The following is a 16,270-nucleotide window of genomic DNA, read 5'->3' as shown; positions in this document are numbered from 1 at the left end:
TCATCTGTCTGTCTCAAAATCTAGTGAACACTTCTCCTATATGACTTATCGGAGAGACTTTAAACTTGGTACAATGCTTCATTGTCATTTGCAGATCTGTATGTTGTCTGGACAGAAAGGTCCAATTATTTTCCTAAAAGTTATAGTGGATTTAATAGTGGTGGATGATGCTAAAATAGGTTTTTTGTGAACGCTTCCCCTATATAGCTTATCGGGTAGACTTGAAACTTTGTACAATGCTTCTTTGCTGTTGCTAGATATGCATATTGTCAGGAGGATCAAATTATTTTTCTGTCCTGCGATGAGCATGGCCAGGGCATATAGTGTTTGTTATGTCTGTCGTCCGTCCTTACGTCGGTCCTTTAGTCACACTTTGCATTTAGCTCTATTCAAGATATTTTCATCAAACCTTACATGCTGATACATATTGTTATCATCTATTCAACTGCATCAATATTTTTTACCTTGACCTTTCCTGTGATCTTCACCTCACTTTTCTATGTTTGATGTTTAGCTCAGTTTCAAAGCAACTATTGACAATATATTTTTTGGAAAGCTCTTCCACTGATACATATAAGTAGTAGCAATTCAACTGTGGTATTATATTATGACCTTGACCTTCCTTGTGACTTTGACCTAACTATTTCCTATTTTGGTGTTTAACTCAATTTCAAAGCAACTATTAACAATATTTTTTATGAAAACTCTTACACTGATACATAATAGTGATAGCAATTTAACCGTGATATTATTTTATGACCTTAACCTTCCCTGTGACCTTGACCTCACTATTTCCTGTTTTGGTGTTTAGCTCATTTTCAAAGCAATTATTGAAGAATTGTTGTGTCCCTTTCTGAATATGGCCAAGGCATATAGTAGAGGAGCAGATTCACAAGTCAAATTTTAATTGAATTGGTGTTTGTCATCCATGTATGTAAATAAGGATCAGCATTTCATGCGAGTATATTTTTATGCCGCCTTCAAAGAAGAGGGGCATATTGCTTTGCACCTGTCGGTCGGTAAGTATGTCGGTTGGTCGGTAGACCACATGTTGTCCACTCAATATCTTGAGAACCATTCACTTGATCGTAATGATATTTCATATGTGGGTTGTTTATGAGTAGAAGAGGACCCCTATTGTTTCTCAGGTTAAAAGGGCAAAGGTCAAATTACTCTGGACATAGGAAGACATTGTCCGCTCAATATCTTGAGAAGCCTTTGCTTGACAGACATTAAACTTGGTACACTGGTACATCCTAAGGAGTAGATGACTCTATTGATTTTGAGGTCATATGGTCAAAGGTCAAGGGTTAAACGGGACATAGGAATATACTGACCACTCAATGTCTAGTGAACCCTCTGCTTGATAGACATCAATCTGGGTACACTGGTACATCTTAAGAGGAAGATGACCCCTATTGATTTTGAGGTCACATGGTCAAAGGTCATGGGTTAAACTGGACATAGTAATATATTGTCTCCTATATTTTTGAATTAGTTGCTTGATTGACACCAAACTTGGCACACTGCACCCTCTTTAAAGTGAGACAAAGAGTCAGTTGCTAAAAGGTACAGCACTGCGGTCACAATGCTGAAATTTTCAATTGCGGCAATATCCACCTCCAGTCGAACATTTTTGAATATTTATACATTTGCCAATGTATTTCGGTATATGACAATACTAATGAAATTGACGTTCAATTTCATATAACATGAAGATGATCATGTGATCAGTCTTTCTTGTGTATGAATACAATCACCGCTTCAAAAGTCAGGTACTTTCACCTGGCTTCATGCTTATGCAATGCAGTGGGGGATTTAGAGGCCCTCTCCCTTTTTCAACACATATTTAAAAAATAAAAATAGTGCGAGTAAAATCCATATTGGCACCCAAAATGGTTGAGTAATATGGCTAATACTCTACTTTCACACCACCCTCCTTTCAGAAATCCTGGATCCACCACTGCAATATGATATAGAAGAAACAAAAAAGGCATCAGAATATTTATACAGAGTTTATTTTGTAAACAGACAAGAATTTCATCAAATTGAATTTTAAATAAAACAGGAACATAAACGTTAAACAAACCATTCGGTTTCATTTTAAATACTGTCTTCAATGACTAGAACGATATGCCTAAAACTGTAACATGGCAAATTGATACGATGACTTTGATATTGAAAGCAAAGAACTGGAGACAGAGAGGCCACTTTGAGGCCCCCAGCGGGTCTAGGGCAGTGCCCTAGACCTAATGGGACCCAGGGGTGAAGCTCCACAAATATGTGCGATTTAAGCGTGTACAATGCAATCTCCGAAAGTAATTTACGTACATGTATTATTATCTCAGAGAACTAAATATTTACTAAATGTGATGCTCATACAGATGAGATTAAAAAACAATCTGGATCTCTCTCTCTCTCTCTCTCTAATTTGTTTTTACTCATTTAATTTTTTTGGAACAAAAATGTGGATGCTTTGGCATACAAGCATACATGATAGCTATACCACTGTAAATATCGACAAATTGTGGAGTATGGGATATATGTAATATACATGTGAAGCATTGAGAATTTATTGATTTTGTTGATTTCATTGATTGACAATTTTGTTTAACAAACAAACCATTCACTTTACATGTCGATCCGAATTTTCTCTGTCACACTGAAATGAAACATTTTCTTTAAAAACAAACCTGCATAGCATCAATGTAAAATCTAAAACATAGGCTAGATGGTTTCATGTTTAAAGTAGGGTGTCAAAATTTGACATACAAATATATAAGGAAAATCATTAAAAATCTACTGAAAAATCATTATGCCAGAGAAGTTTATGTTTACATGAAAGCTTTCTGACTTGGTGCAGATTCAAGTTTATAAAAATCATGGTCCCCGGAAGTGGGTTGGGCTACAATTTGGATCAAAGTTTTACATGCGAATATATAGGAATATATAGGAAAAATCTTTAGATGTGAACCAAGGTGACTCAGGTAAGCGATGTGGCCCATGGTCCTCTTGTTGATAATACCAAGTTAGATGGGTTATTATCCAAGGGCGTCTATGGACTCAATGGTGATAACATGGCCGCCTACTCAGACCTGATAATTCATGATGTATCCCTTGTTTAACATCCCATAATGAACCTGAAGAATCTGAATGTAAAAAAAGATATCAAACATTTATAGACTTGCACTATACTAATTGTTTTATCAACAAATTTATTACAACTTTTTCTGCAAAAAATTCTAATAAATATTTAACTCTTTGCCTATCACGCCGCCTATGACGTAACAGTAGCATTTGCTTTCGCCGCTGAATGATGACGTTACCCTTTTCCCCACAGCGCTTTGGAGTTAATTTGTGAAAATTTGGAATTTTTAACACATTTCTTCACTACGTTTTCCATTGTTATATATTCTGTTAGTTTATCGCGGATAGTTGTGATAAAAGCTCATACTTTAAAACTATCGAATCGGGAGTGGAAGCAAGTGAAAAATTACGATAAATATGGAACAAAATATGTTTGTATAACAAAGAAATACCACGAATTAATACTTTTTTATCTACTAGTATTTTTAAAAATCACATCAATATACATGTATCTACATTTCCAATGGGGTTTTCCCCTTCGATATGTTCTGTATATATTATTTGTTTTAATTCAAACAATCTTATCATAAAATTTCATCTTGATTTCAAAGAAAAAACTGACGACTGATTCAAAGTTTACTTAATAAGAATAAACGAATATAAGTATATTCATATAAGTATATATAAGTACTACATCTTGTTCTGTAAATAAGAATTATCCTATGTAGTTGAATTTTTTTTTTACGCATTAGAACAGAAATTACAAAATCTATTAAAACTGCCTCAACTTCCGCCCGATTGCGATTAATTAGATAGTGTGTGTGTATGTCAAACATGTTAACGTCTCGAAAAAATGATTGGTCTGAACATGTCGTAACTTATCACAACATTTGTAATTCTATTAAAATGAATTTAAAACTACACTTATTTTCCTTCTATTATAAAAATTGTGGATGAAACGGCCCATGTCAAGCAGTCATATTGTGATAAAAGAAAATATAAAATTTTGGTATAATAATCATTTGATAAATACTTACATGTACACATTGTACTTAACAACTGATCCAGTGAAACACTTAATTTATAAGCAATTTAAGTATATTGTCTCTCTACATTTAACATACATATCAGCTAGCTAGTGTACCCACTCTTAAAATTGGTTAAAAGTAATGATTACATAAATCTGACCCAAAACCCAGTCTGTAGATGTTTGATAAATGAATCATCATAATTTAGTGACTTATGAGAAAGATAATTCAAATTCTCGATGAATCTTCTCGTGTTTATTTTGACACCATTCATTTTGCAAATCATTTTATGCGCTGGAGGATGCGCATTTTACTGGTAATTGTATCTTAATTAAATGGTAGAACATTTACATATGTGTATTTGCCTTGTTACAGTGTATCTATGTATGATTGTGCAATATTTCCCGCCTACCAGTGCGCCCCAGTCTTGATAATTATATTATCCCGCGGTTCGCTAGTAAAAGCGGGAAAATTATGTATTCACATTATAGTAGCGTGTTTTGATAAAGTTGTTTTGGTCCATTATAATACCGAACAATATAGGGGATAGTATACTGTCACGGGGAGTAAGCGGGTTTGTTAGGCTGGTCACTTCATGCGGATAGGACAACTTTTGCTATTTTCAGTTTTCATCTAGCATTTTATATATTTGTAAAGTGTGAGGTCCGTCACACCCCCCTTCATCATGGAGCAATGGCATCAGATACAGGTTTCCTAGAGTTTTTCACGATTATTATCGTTTTATTTCTAGGTTTATCCTGACCGTCTCCGGTGTTCACAATGGGGGTTAATGTGCTATTAAATGCAATTGTACTAATATATTTATAGGAACAGTATTGTGTATTTTCACTCACATTTGTGTATAAGTCTGAATGCTAAATGTGCACGTTCTCCAACGTACACGGCTGGCTGTATGCTTTGTACTTAGGTGTTGAGTTATGTTAAACAGTGTTAAATACATGTAGGTAGTAAAGTTAATACTTACACGAGCTTTATTAACAATCGATACACTACTTGTGGCCAGATTGGTAAATACATTTTATTGGGATTAAAATTGATGGGCTGGTGTTCTTTTCCTTAAACATATATTTCTTTTTATTGAATCTTCAATTAAAAAAAAAATAATTGCATAGATCTTAACAAAAACTCGACTAGTCTTACTTTCGTTTGAATCTTCTCTTGTCTTTTATAGCAGATGCTGTTGCATAGATCGTTTTATTCTTTGGAATATGTTCTGACAATGGTAAATGTAATTTTTCTTTAAAAATTTCATCCTTGGCTTTACTCTTCTCGTTACATGTAATTTTCATTTTATACATATAATTAAAACGTCTAGAGCCTGTGTTATATAAGCAGTGTGGTTTTATGGTTACGTAATACTTCCTGTCTTCACGCCTGTTCAATTGGAGTTTTGAAATGCACGGGTTCTACGACGAATTGTCAGTTCGAAGCGGCATGGTTTATCTGCAAATTATACCTGAAACTTGGCCAAATTGAAGGCGCACCCCCCCCCTCTTATATTAAGAATTGCTACTTATTCTGTCATTCATCTTTCATTTATTGCAAAGTAAAAAAAAAAAAAAAAAATGAAATAAAAATTGCTTAGATCCAAGCCTGCGATAAATCAATGAATTCACTTGCGAAAAATAACGATAAACAAATAGAAAGATTTTGGGGCGAGATCAAAAGTTCAATGTCTGACAAAAAACTAAGTTCACATAGGTTTTACCAAGACACCCCCCCCCCCATAAATTAAATATGATGACTGTTGAAACTAATTGATTAACAAGTAAGGACAAACTAGTATAAATAACACTCTGTATACCTTTTCCACTGTTTACAAAAGAAAGTGTACACTAAAACTATTTTAAAATGTTCATTTAAATGTGATATTATTATGTAGTTTTACCAGACACTTGGTTTTTTTTGTCTTTCAACTAATATGTAATCGATGTCGGATGACAGAAACTTACGGAAGTTTTCATCCCCCCCTTCCCCCTAAGCTAACTATTTGAATTTAGATTTTTATCCGACATCGATCTTTAAATCTCGCCCCTTACATATATACTTCATTTTGCCAATCATTTCATTTAAAATCTAATAAAATGTTAGATTTCGTGTCCATTACTGACTTCATTTGTTTGGGTAAATTTTTAAGTAATATGATGTTTTAAGGTTGCGTAATCTGTGCGTCCAAGTTTTGAAAGGCATGGTTTTGACTAGGGTCTCTTTATCAACACTACAAATTACCAAATTGAAAATTTACACACATTTCCTCTCGCGTTTAAAATAACAATGTTGTTGTGTCAACCTCGCAGGAGAATACATATACATATGTCTTTTAAAAAATAGTTTCCCCATTTTTTATACTTTGTTTGATATACATAACTTATGCATACCACGAAATTCATGATGTAATTTGTGTTGGATTTTTAACCTCCACCCCCCCCCCCCACCCCTTCTTTCTGATGCTACTTTAAAATAAAATTATCATTTTCCTGACGATCAGTAATATTCATAACCCTGTAGGTTTATAATAAATTGAAATAATCAAATAAAATAATAAAACCAAACATGAATAATTCCTCTACAATACCGCGTTAGATTTTCCCGTCAGTAAACAATGGAGCTGCGTTGCAGTTGTGTATCCCCTAATATATCTCTTTGTTACTGTTGGAACTATCAAATAAATCTGGCAAATGGCTCATTTTATCATTATTTTGTCTTACAACCCAAAATATTTTAATTTTTTTTTTTTACACTTTTCGCTGTATCAACGATAAAACGCAGTAAAAACAACTGCGCATTGAAAGTGCGTTAAAGTGAGTGATTGTGGGGCAAAGATATATGGTTAAAGTGCGTGATTGTGGGGCAAAGGTATATGCGTTAAAGTGCGTGATTGTGGGGAAGGGGGTTAATGGTTTTCGAGGGATGAAATCAACTACATGCAATACTTTGTTTTATACTCAATATCTTACTTTTATTAATTGTATATGTTCATAGTTATTTCGGATTTCAAACATTTCGGTTGAGCATCACTGAAGAGACATTATTTGTCGAAATGACCATCTGGTGCATCAAAATTGGTACCGTATAAGTTTTACATTATGACTCCTGGGTCGGGGCCTCTGCTGGTGGACTGTAAGTCCCCGAGGGTCTCTACAGCCGAGTAGCTTAGTACTTCGTTACTAGCTTGAAAATACGGAGGTATATTTAATTGCTGTTATAAAATTTAGAAATTCATTTCAAAATTAAGGATTATCTCCCTCTTGCATAGTTCTTATCCTTGGATGAAGTTGGCTCCACTTTTTTGGCACGCTGTTTTTGGCTATATTTAGCTCTAAAACTTCATAGTTATTTCGGATTTCAAACATTTCGGTTGAGCATCACTGAAGACACCTTATTTGTCGAAAAGTGCATCTGGTGCATCAAAATTGGTACCGTATAAGTTTTACATGTTAAAGAAAGCAAAACACTGCTTATAGAAAGTTAAACAAGCGAAAGCTTTTGATTGTGACTTCACAGTAAAATGAAGCAAAAATTTAACATCAATTTCATAACGTATTTCAAAACAAGAACGTAAACATACGAGTGGAATGAAAAATTGTATTAGAATTTGAATAGTTTTCCTCTCCTTTGAAATTTTGACTGTTAATGTTGACACTGAATTCGCAATTAAAATCAATCGATTAATGATTCCGCATATTTTTAGCTAGTTTTTAATAGAACTATCTCACTTGTGCCATTAAAATTCATCTTCTAAAGGGAGAAAACACAGTTGTCACCCTGCACGAGAAGGAGACATTATGAATTGTATCCCTTCATGTGACCATCCTCTCGACCAATGAAATTGAGTGTATTATTCTAAAGGATAACATTGCCAAATAATGTTTAGACAGTGACTCATTTAAACATTTACTCTGTTTTCCCCTAAAATAGGTCTAGCAAGTTTATTGTTATTTCGGATTTCAAATATTTCGGTTGCATCACTGAAGAGACATTATTTGTCGAAATGTGCATCTGGTGCATCAAAATTGTTACTGTATAACTTTTACATTAATACTCACAATTGTTGATTTCGTACTTACATTCCTTGTTACATTTGGGTACATCACTATTTGTTAGTCCTGGTTGAATACTGCCTAACTCTGTGTTAAAGTTAATTTCAAATTTTAATTTTTACAGAAGAAGGTGGCTGTAGTGAGTTACAGGAACTTTTGGAATATGTGTGTACAGGACCAGCGAGGAAGATACTGTTTAATGTTGTGAAGATGTATGTGGATAATCCAGACAGTTTTTTCCAAGATGAATCAAGAAAGGCTTCAGTAAGAACAGTATTACCACCAGAGTACCATTCAGCTGAATACAGATTCTCTGTCCCTGTTATGCACGCCATTCTACAGGTGTCACTTAGTGCGGATCATCAACCAAAATCTGGTTGGGGTCAAAAGGTCAAGGAAACAGACACTGGGGTAGGAGATGATGTAGAGAGGGTGCATCAAGCTCACACACTGAGCAGAGAAATTCAGAATCCAGAGGAAATATCTGTTGATGGATATGTAAGGCTATTTGAAATGTTTATAGGAGCTGTGGAGAGACTAGATGTAAAGGGGAAATGTAGCGAGGATTACAGGGAGATAGCGAGGAGATGGGAGAATATCCAGAGAAAGCAATTGATGATGGACAAATTTACAACATTCAGAAACTTTATTCAGAAATGGTCGTAATAGATATTTATTTTTATGTTTTAATGCATACGTACAAATAAATATTGTCAAGTACTGAGTCTGATTGAATGGAGTGATAGCAGATAAAATCCAACGGTGAATAAAACTCAGGTTTACTAAATGTTCAGTTATATACTCCAGTTACTGAGTTATCTGGTCACTGGCGATCATACCAAGCTGACCATCACAAGATGGCGCCGATATCGGTGCTTTTCATGTATTATACAGATGTTGTCAGGAAGGAGATAAAAATTACAGTAAAATATTGTTGTCTTCTTAATGTTAACATTTAATGTCATCAAAAAACCTCTGCTAAGAGCCTTGTCAAACTCTGAAAGGTCTAACATATATTTATCAGTGATGATCAAATTCAAAGAGATAGATGTGATGACGATGAATAGATGCAATATCATAAGTGAATATTTTCCTGAATTAGTAACCTGGCTATATATAGTTTTGATAATAAACAGCACTAGATCCACTAAGACATAGTTTGGAATTAAACAGTGACAAAAGAAAGGTGAAGATAACGAACAGAGATGAATCTCTAAAAGCATTACAAAATATAGAGACGTTAACATTACCGGTGAAGGGCTACACAATTTAGACCTATGGTCGGCGCTTACGGCATTTGAGCACGGTGGGATCTTTATCATTCCACACCTGTTGTGACACAGGGCCTCGGTTTTGCGGTCTCATCCAAAGGACCGTCCTATTTAGTCGTCTCTTAAGTGCTTGTCTCAGAGAGAAACAGGCAAAATCAGAAAAATATTCCAGAAGGGGGGGTCAAAACTTTCCAACAATGATACTATTTTTTGGATGTATGGTCTAAAGTGAGTCAATCGTGAGACCAAAATATAGTCGTGAGACCAAAATATAGGTCAAGTTCATTCTATTTATAGTAACACGAGCAAACTGCATTTCGGTCAATCCCTAGCTTCCCTACAAAGAAAATGGTTTAAAATTACCCATTTTTGCGATAAATTGAATTAGTTAATATCAGTTTTATGAATTAAAACTTATTGATATGGTGAAATATACAGTCTAATGTATCATTTGCGACTGTTAGATGATTTGTCATGTTTGACGCATTAAAAGGGGGGTGCGACAAACATGGCTTACTATTTGAGATGTTCATTGTTAGTCAACTTTGAGCACCTGTATCGTGTGAGGTAGACAACTATTTTAATTGGTTGTATTTCCATATTTTTTTTTTAGATACTTAGGATATATTAAGAATTATATTATGGAGCTTGGCAAATAATGAGAAGTAGCTGAAAATTGCAATAAATAGTAGCTATATTCCGACTTATTTGAAGAAAATTAATTTGGTTGTAAAACCGTTTCTTTTAATGATTTCTAAACATTTTTTTTATAATACTCACGAAAAAACATTTATATTATCATTTCTAAGCTCGGAAATAATAAAAAAAAAAAAGGTCGAAAAAACATGATAAATACACTTCTTCTGTATAAATCGAAATGGGGATTCCCCGTGTAACTCTTCAAAAAAGGAGTCTCAAAAGGTATACGAGAAATGCTGGCATCGTCTGACTTGTAATTTTTGCAAATGTTTTGGAGATCATAGCTTTATTTGTGGAATTTTTTGTCATAATTTCGAAGATTCTGACACTTCATCGTTGATTGATTGTAAGAAAGATACTTCTGCACACCTATGTTCATCAAACGGTTCGAAATATCCTTATTAATTCTGTACCGGACCAGAGTTTTATGCGTTACCGGACAGTTAAATATGTCAAAAACAACGAGACCATTACGGCATATATTGGAAAAGAACACGGACAAATGCAGTGTTCTAGACAATTGCTCTTCCAGAAAGGCGAAGGCAGATTGAGGTGCATCACCAATGATTTGATATCGGTCAATGGAGGCAATTCAGGTTGAAACTGGTATGGAAACTTTACATAAATTTGTGTAATGTCCCACTCCCGGCTCCGGCTCCCCGAAAAATATTAGCTGGTTTTTTAAATGTTTTTTATAAAGCGTGATGCCAAATCTGTGGGTTTTGTAGCAGTAATTAGGTGGTGGAAAAATGGATATTTATGTCTACACTGAGGAAATGTTCATGTAGTGTTATTCAGTATTACAGAGACCTTCCATAGGAACTATAAAATCTTAAGAGCCAGGGACGTTTTTTGTCTAATACTCAGACAGTAAGAAAAGGAGATTAAAGATCTGTAATTTATTCCAAATTTTAAAAGCCAGTCACATTCCATTATTTCAATAGTGATTGGGGGTGGGGGTGGTTGAGAAAGAATAGAGAAAAAAATTCCAACTCCCACAGAAGGTGGAAAAAAATCTGAATAGGAGATATGAGTAATTTGCTTTCGGTCATTGAATAATACATTCATTCAAGGACAAGTGTAGTGTAAACCTTTTTAATGCACTGCTTTTGTTTGAACAATTAATCCGCCATGAAACATGATACGGAAAGTAGGTAAATTCCCTAACTGAAAATATGTCAGGATCAAGGAACAGTACCAGTATATCATCTGATCTGAACACCTGATATCAAATTCATATTGGTCCTGCACACTACTAAAATCATTCAAATGTATGTAGTCAAATCTAAAGGCATAAATTATAATAACATAAACCTACAAACATATATAACTATGTCATATACCAATTTTGCTACAACCTACCATTTATCACAGTACTGTATCCCTTTTTGTAAGAAAATTCTTAATGAAATTTGTTACTTTATTGCAGAGTATAAAGCAATGCAGCATCATGCTCAAGCAAACTGAGGAATTCTTTGGCATGTTTGAATGTACCTACCAGTATTGAGGATGATATACAAGTAGGTAAAATAAATGCGTATCCTGTACTAATTCTACATTTATAAAACTGATTTTCAATCTGATGCCCATCTCATCAAATAAACCTGAACTAGCATATACATGTATGGTCTGAAAATGATAACTTATTTTGCCTTTGTTTGTTGCTTATTAATGAACCTGTTTTCAAATACTTCTTGTGTTTGATAGTCGAAATATATTTTTACATTCAGAATGTTGTAAAAATAAATTACATGTGAATTCTAATTATTAATCATGATTATCCAAGAATTTGTTTTTAACATGTCTGACTGTCTTTTTGCCCTTATTCTGACAATGAAAGCCTTACAGAGTGTTTTGTATGTATATATATAATATCCCACCCCACCCCCCAATTTTATCTTTTCATTAAATGTATGACTTTTACTTATAGTGTAAGAGAATGAACCAAACAAAACAAAGAAACTGTGAATGAGTGTCCAAGGTGTCACGTTAGAAGCAATGGAAAATCTGCGCAAAGATGAACATTATCTGAAGTATAGTTATGCATCTGATAGCAATGTTCAGTATCAGAAGAGACCTTGTCAACGATGCACATGTATAATGCTGTGTACATCAATATTTCTTAATTCTACAATATTGTTATAGATTATGGTATAATACATGATGGGGTTACATCATATTTGTCTATTATATACACATTGCATGTATTTAATTTTATGAATCAAACAAAAAATGTAAATTTTTGTGTTTCTGTTAACATCTAAGTCAAAACTGAAGTAGGCTGGTAGAATATCCATTATATTTTTTTTCTCAAACTTTTATTTTCAAAAGAACACTAAGAGACAATCTAATCACAATCTATATTTTTAAATGTACAGGTACATTAATATATTTGATTTGAGAGGCTCAGGTTTTACAGTTAATGGTATTTTAAATATGCTTGATATTAATTACTTTGAAATTAGTACAAGTGTGAACTTCAAAACAATGTTTATTGAAAAATCTCTTTAACAATATATATATTATTTTAAATTCTAGGGTAGGAGGTATAATTTCAAAACAGTGGAAACACAGTAATTTTCATTTTAGGCCCCATTGTCATTAAACATAATGCAAGGATTTTGTAAATAACTGAATTTTTCTCTCAAAATGCTCCATATAGATAGGTTGAAGGTTGTTAAAACTTAGTGGATGAAAATTTGGGTTGTTGTTTTATATCATTGCTTTATTTTTTACCTTCAAAACATAAAACTTGTCGTGAAGGACTGAAATTAAATCAAGATAAATACAATTTAATGAAAGTAAAGGCCATATTCAAAGTCACTTCTTTTTTACAAATAGGTCGATAGAAACCCAGTGAATGAAAGTCATTTTTAAGGTCGCATTTACATGTAAGGTCAAATACATTTCATGCAAATGATGTTTTTATTATGTTACACATGTTAAATCTTGCACAAAAGTCAATCTCATGAAATTATAATCATTCTGTCCATTTTCAGGGATGAGGTTAAATTTATATATTACTATACTGTATCTATTTCTACTTCAGTAATTCTACAAGATCCCTCAAACATTTAGACAGCTTTGATTGTTATGGATTTTTAAATCTTATGTACATTGTTAAAAAAATCTTTGCAGATTGTTTCATCTACGAGATATTTAAGGTAGCTCACTACACCAAGGCTCATATCACAAGTTAGCAATTTGAATGTTTTGTGAAATTGTTTTTTATCGATTGATTTGGTTGCATGTCTATCATTGTGGCTCAGTGAATAAAGCATTAGGCTGGTGAACCTTAGATCCTGAGTTCAAATCTGCCATAGGCTGTTTTTCATAGTTAATGATATTAATTTTTAAAATCATGTTATTTTTATCCAAAATTGCATATCGTATGCCTTTTTGACATATATACTTATGATGGATCATATCCTTCATGATGAAATCATTTGTGTGCTGATTTGAAAAACTCTTTAAGTTGTAGTGAGCCACCTTCACTCTCCTTGAAAGAAGATTGATGTATTGCTTTGCACATATTGGTCTATCTCTCAGTTGGTTCATAGACAGACATGGTATTAGAAAAGACTTTTCTGGATAGGTTTCTTAAGGCAGGCTGATGTATCTTCGTACATAACCCCTATTCAATTTTAGTACACTTGGTTAAAGGAGTTGGAGTAACATAAATATCTTTACGATCAGGATATCAGATTTATGTGGTCAAACATGTGGATTATTTTGAAATTGTGCATATTAATACAGTTTTGGTGTATAATTACTATGATTTGTATAAGATATTTTGAATTACCAATTTCAAAATTAGTATTTATTAAAAATTTCTTAAAATGAGAATGTTTTTTCCTTTGGTATTGATATAATTGTTGGTATGGCATGTGAAATTCATTGTGTGGTGGATTTTATCGACTTTGTCAGATTTCCTAATGGTAGTCTCTTCGCATCCCTTGTCGAAATGGACAATATTATTTGCCGAGCTCAATATTTTTATGAGTTGGCCATATATGACAGAGTTTTTACTAAATGAACACAAAACCCTCAAACTTGGCTTACCTTGGAAGACTGATGGCTCTGAACATAAGGAAAAAATGCTGAATCAGCTATTTTTGGGGGGTACCCATAATAAAGGCATCGGTACTCGATTATGATAAAATATCTTCACCTCATTTTTAGTTTGATTTATAGCATAGAGGAGGTACTTTTTTAAGTCTGTCCAGAATTGGACTGCCTATCTCAGTTATCTATATTTCGGGTATCAAAAATAGCTGAAAAAGCTGTATTTTGGCTTGATGATTGAGACCAATATGCCTGTAATATGTGGCGCTGTATAAAAAAAACATGCATGGATATTTCACTGAAATATTTTGTAAATGGAGATAGAACCCATAGGTGATTCTCCATGTAAAATATCACAAGGATTGGTAACATGTGCTTCTGGACTGTTTTGCATGGTTATAACTGAGACAAACACTTAAGACAAACAAGGGGTATTGAGGACCTATTCTAACCTGGATTCCTACGAGACCCCGACTGATATACGTTTTTGGTGTAAAAACACAGTGAGCTTAGCCCATGTGGTTTACATGCGTTTGAAAATAGTGACATGGAGTGTAGTATCTAAACCTTTTTGAAATTTTCCTTCCATTTGGAACAGTTATAATTTACGTCGCATATTATTTGATGAACAATGAAGTTCAATATTCGAATTTTAAAAACAACAGAAACGCCACAAAACACATTAAAAAAAACCCATCAATCTTTGCTAATTGCTAATGTATCTTACGTTGTATCCAGCATTATATCTTAATTATCAATAATAATCATTTTAATTGCAAAGTTTTCCACCTGACGTTTATTGTATATGTTTGTAATGATATTGTCGTTTGACTGATGAAATATAATTTTAGGTGGGTTTTCTGTTTTCTAAAAAATGAAGAAAACGAACGACTGAGACCAATCTACATGAAATTTTCTAACAGTGTGGTAAGAACAAGTGGAAGGGATCTGACCAAATGCTGTACATCATTCAACCCAGAATTCATGGTGTTGCCTCAGATTAGGAATTGAAAAAGACAGTGAATTATCTACCTTTGACCATGTAATTCAATCAATGTACATATTGTAATTAATATGTGTATTGATTAAATAAGAGTTAACAAAAATTATATATTAATATTATAAGACAATAAAACAAACAATATTTATACATGTCGTGAATAGTCAGGAAGACCTTTGAGTCCCTAATAAGGTTAGACTACGGAAAGTCTTATAGCTTGTTGATACGGGTATATATACACACACACACACACACACACACACACACACACACACACACACACAATGGTTCTTCAAATGCTGGAATAGATTGTAGAGGGGCAGATGGGATTTTCTATTTAGGTTCACCTACCATTTGGCAAACACTGACCACAACGTTTTGGGGTTACATTTGTTCTCGTCTATTTCGTCGTTAAAGTACTCGGATTTGGTATTGCAACACTGTCTCTGAACTACATTTCTAATTTTACAATAAGATTTGTATCTTTCATGCATTCCAGACTTTCTAAAATTTAATAGATACTGATCTCAAAACGTCGTCGATAATTTAAATGTCGAATTGAAGGCAACAGCAAGATATTTTTCTTCTCACGTAGACGTCTTTGAATAAATTCTACTTCATATGAATATAGAAACAGTTCAGCTAACAGAGGAGCACAATTCGTGCCCATGGGAATTCCAACAGACTGTTGGAAGACCTGATCACCAAAGGCCATGGAGATATTTTCAATGATGAACTTTAGCATATTTTTTATTTAAACTTTAGCTTACTTATGCGCGGAATCAGAGCGGTGTTTCACAAAGTAAGATTTGGATGACTAATCACTATATACGAATAGTTCCGTATTCTATTTTTGTTGAAGAAGCAACTGTATATGGTGTCAGAAAGTCTAGTCTTTAATTTATCGTGAGAAATGGTCTTGTACAGTGTTGAAAGGTCATAGGTTTTGATGATATTGATTTGGGAAGAGTTTTGCGATTTCAAGTTTACTAAAAGTTCACAGCGAGTCCACAGTTGATTAACACCACTTCTGGCATATATAGTTGCACAGAAAGTTTG

The 16,270-nt window shown here is 33.5% G+C and overlaps 1 protein-coding gene across 2 annotated transcripts in view; it reads left to right on the top strand.

Annotated features, from left to right (window-relative positions):
• Positions 1-16,270, top strand: part of LOC130050753 (uncharacterized) — a 63,602-nt gene that overhangs the window by 21,605 nt on the left and 25,727 nt on the right. The window lies entirely within an intron of this gene.

The sequence above is a fragment of the Ostrea edulis genome, chromosome 1 (genome assembly GCF_947568905.1).
Source record: "Ostrea edulis chromosome 1, xbOstEdul1.1, whole genome shotgun sequence".
Classification (NCBI taxonomy): domain Eukaryota; kingdom Metazoa; phylum Mollusca; class Bivalvia; order Ostreida; family Ostreidae; genus Ostrea; species Ostrea edulis.
This window is presented reverse-complemented; position numbering and strand designations above follow the sequence as displayed.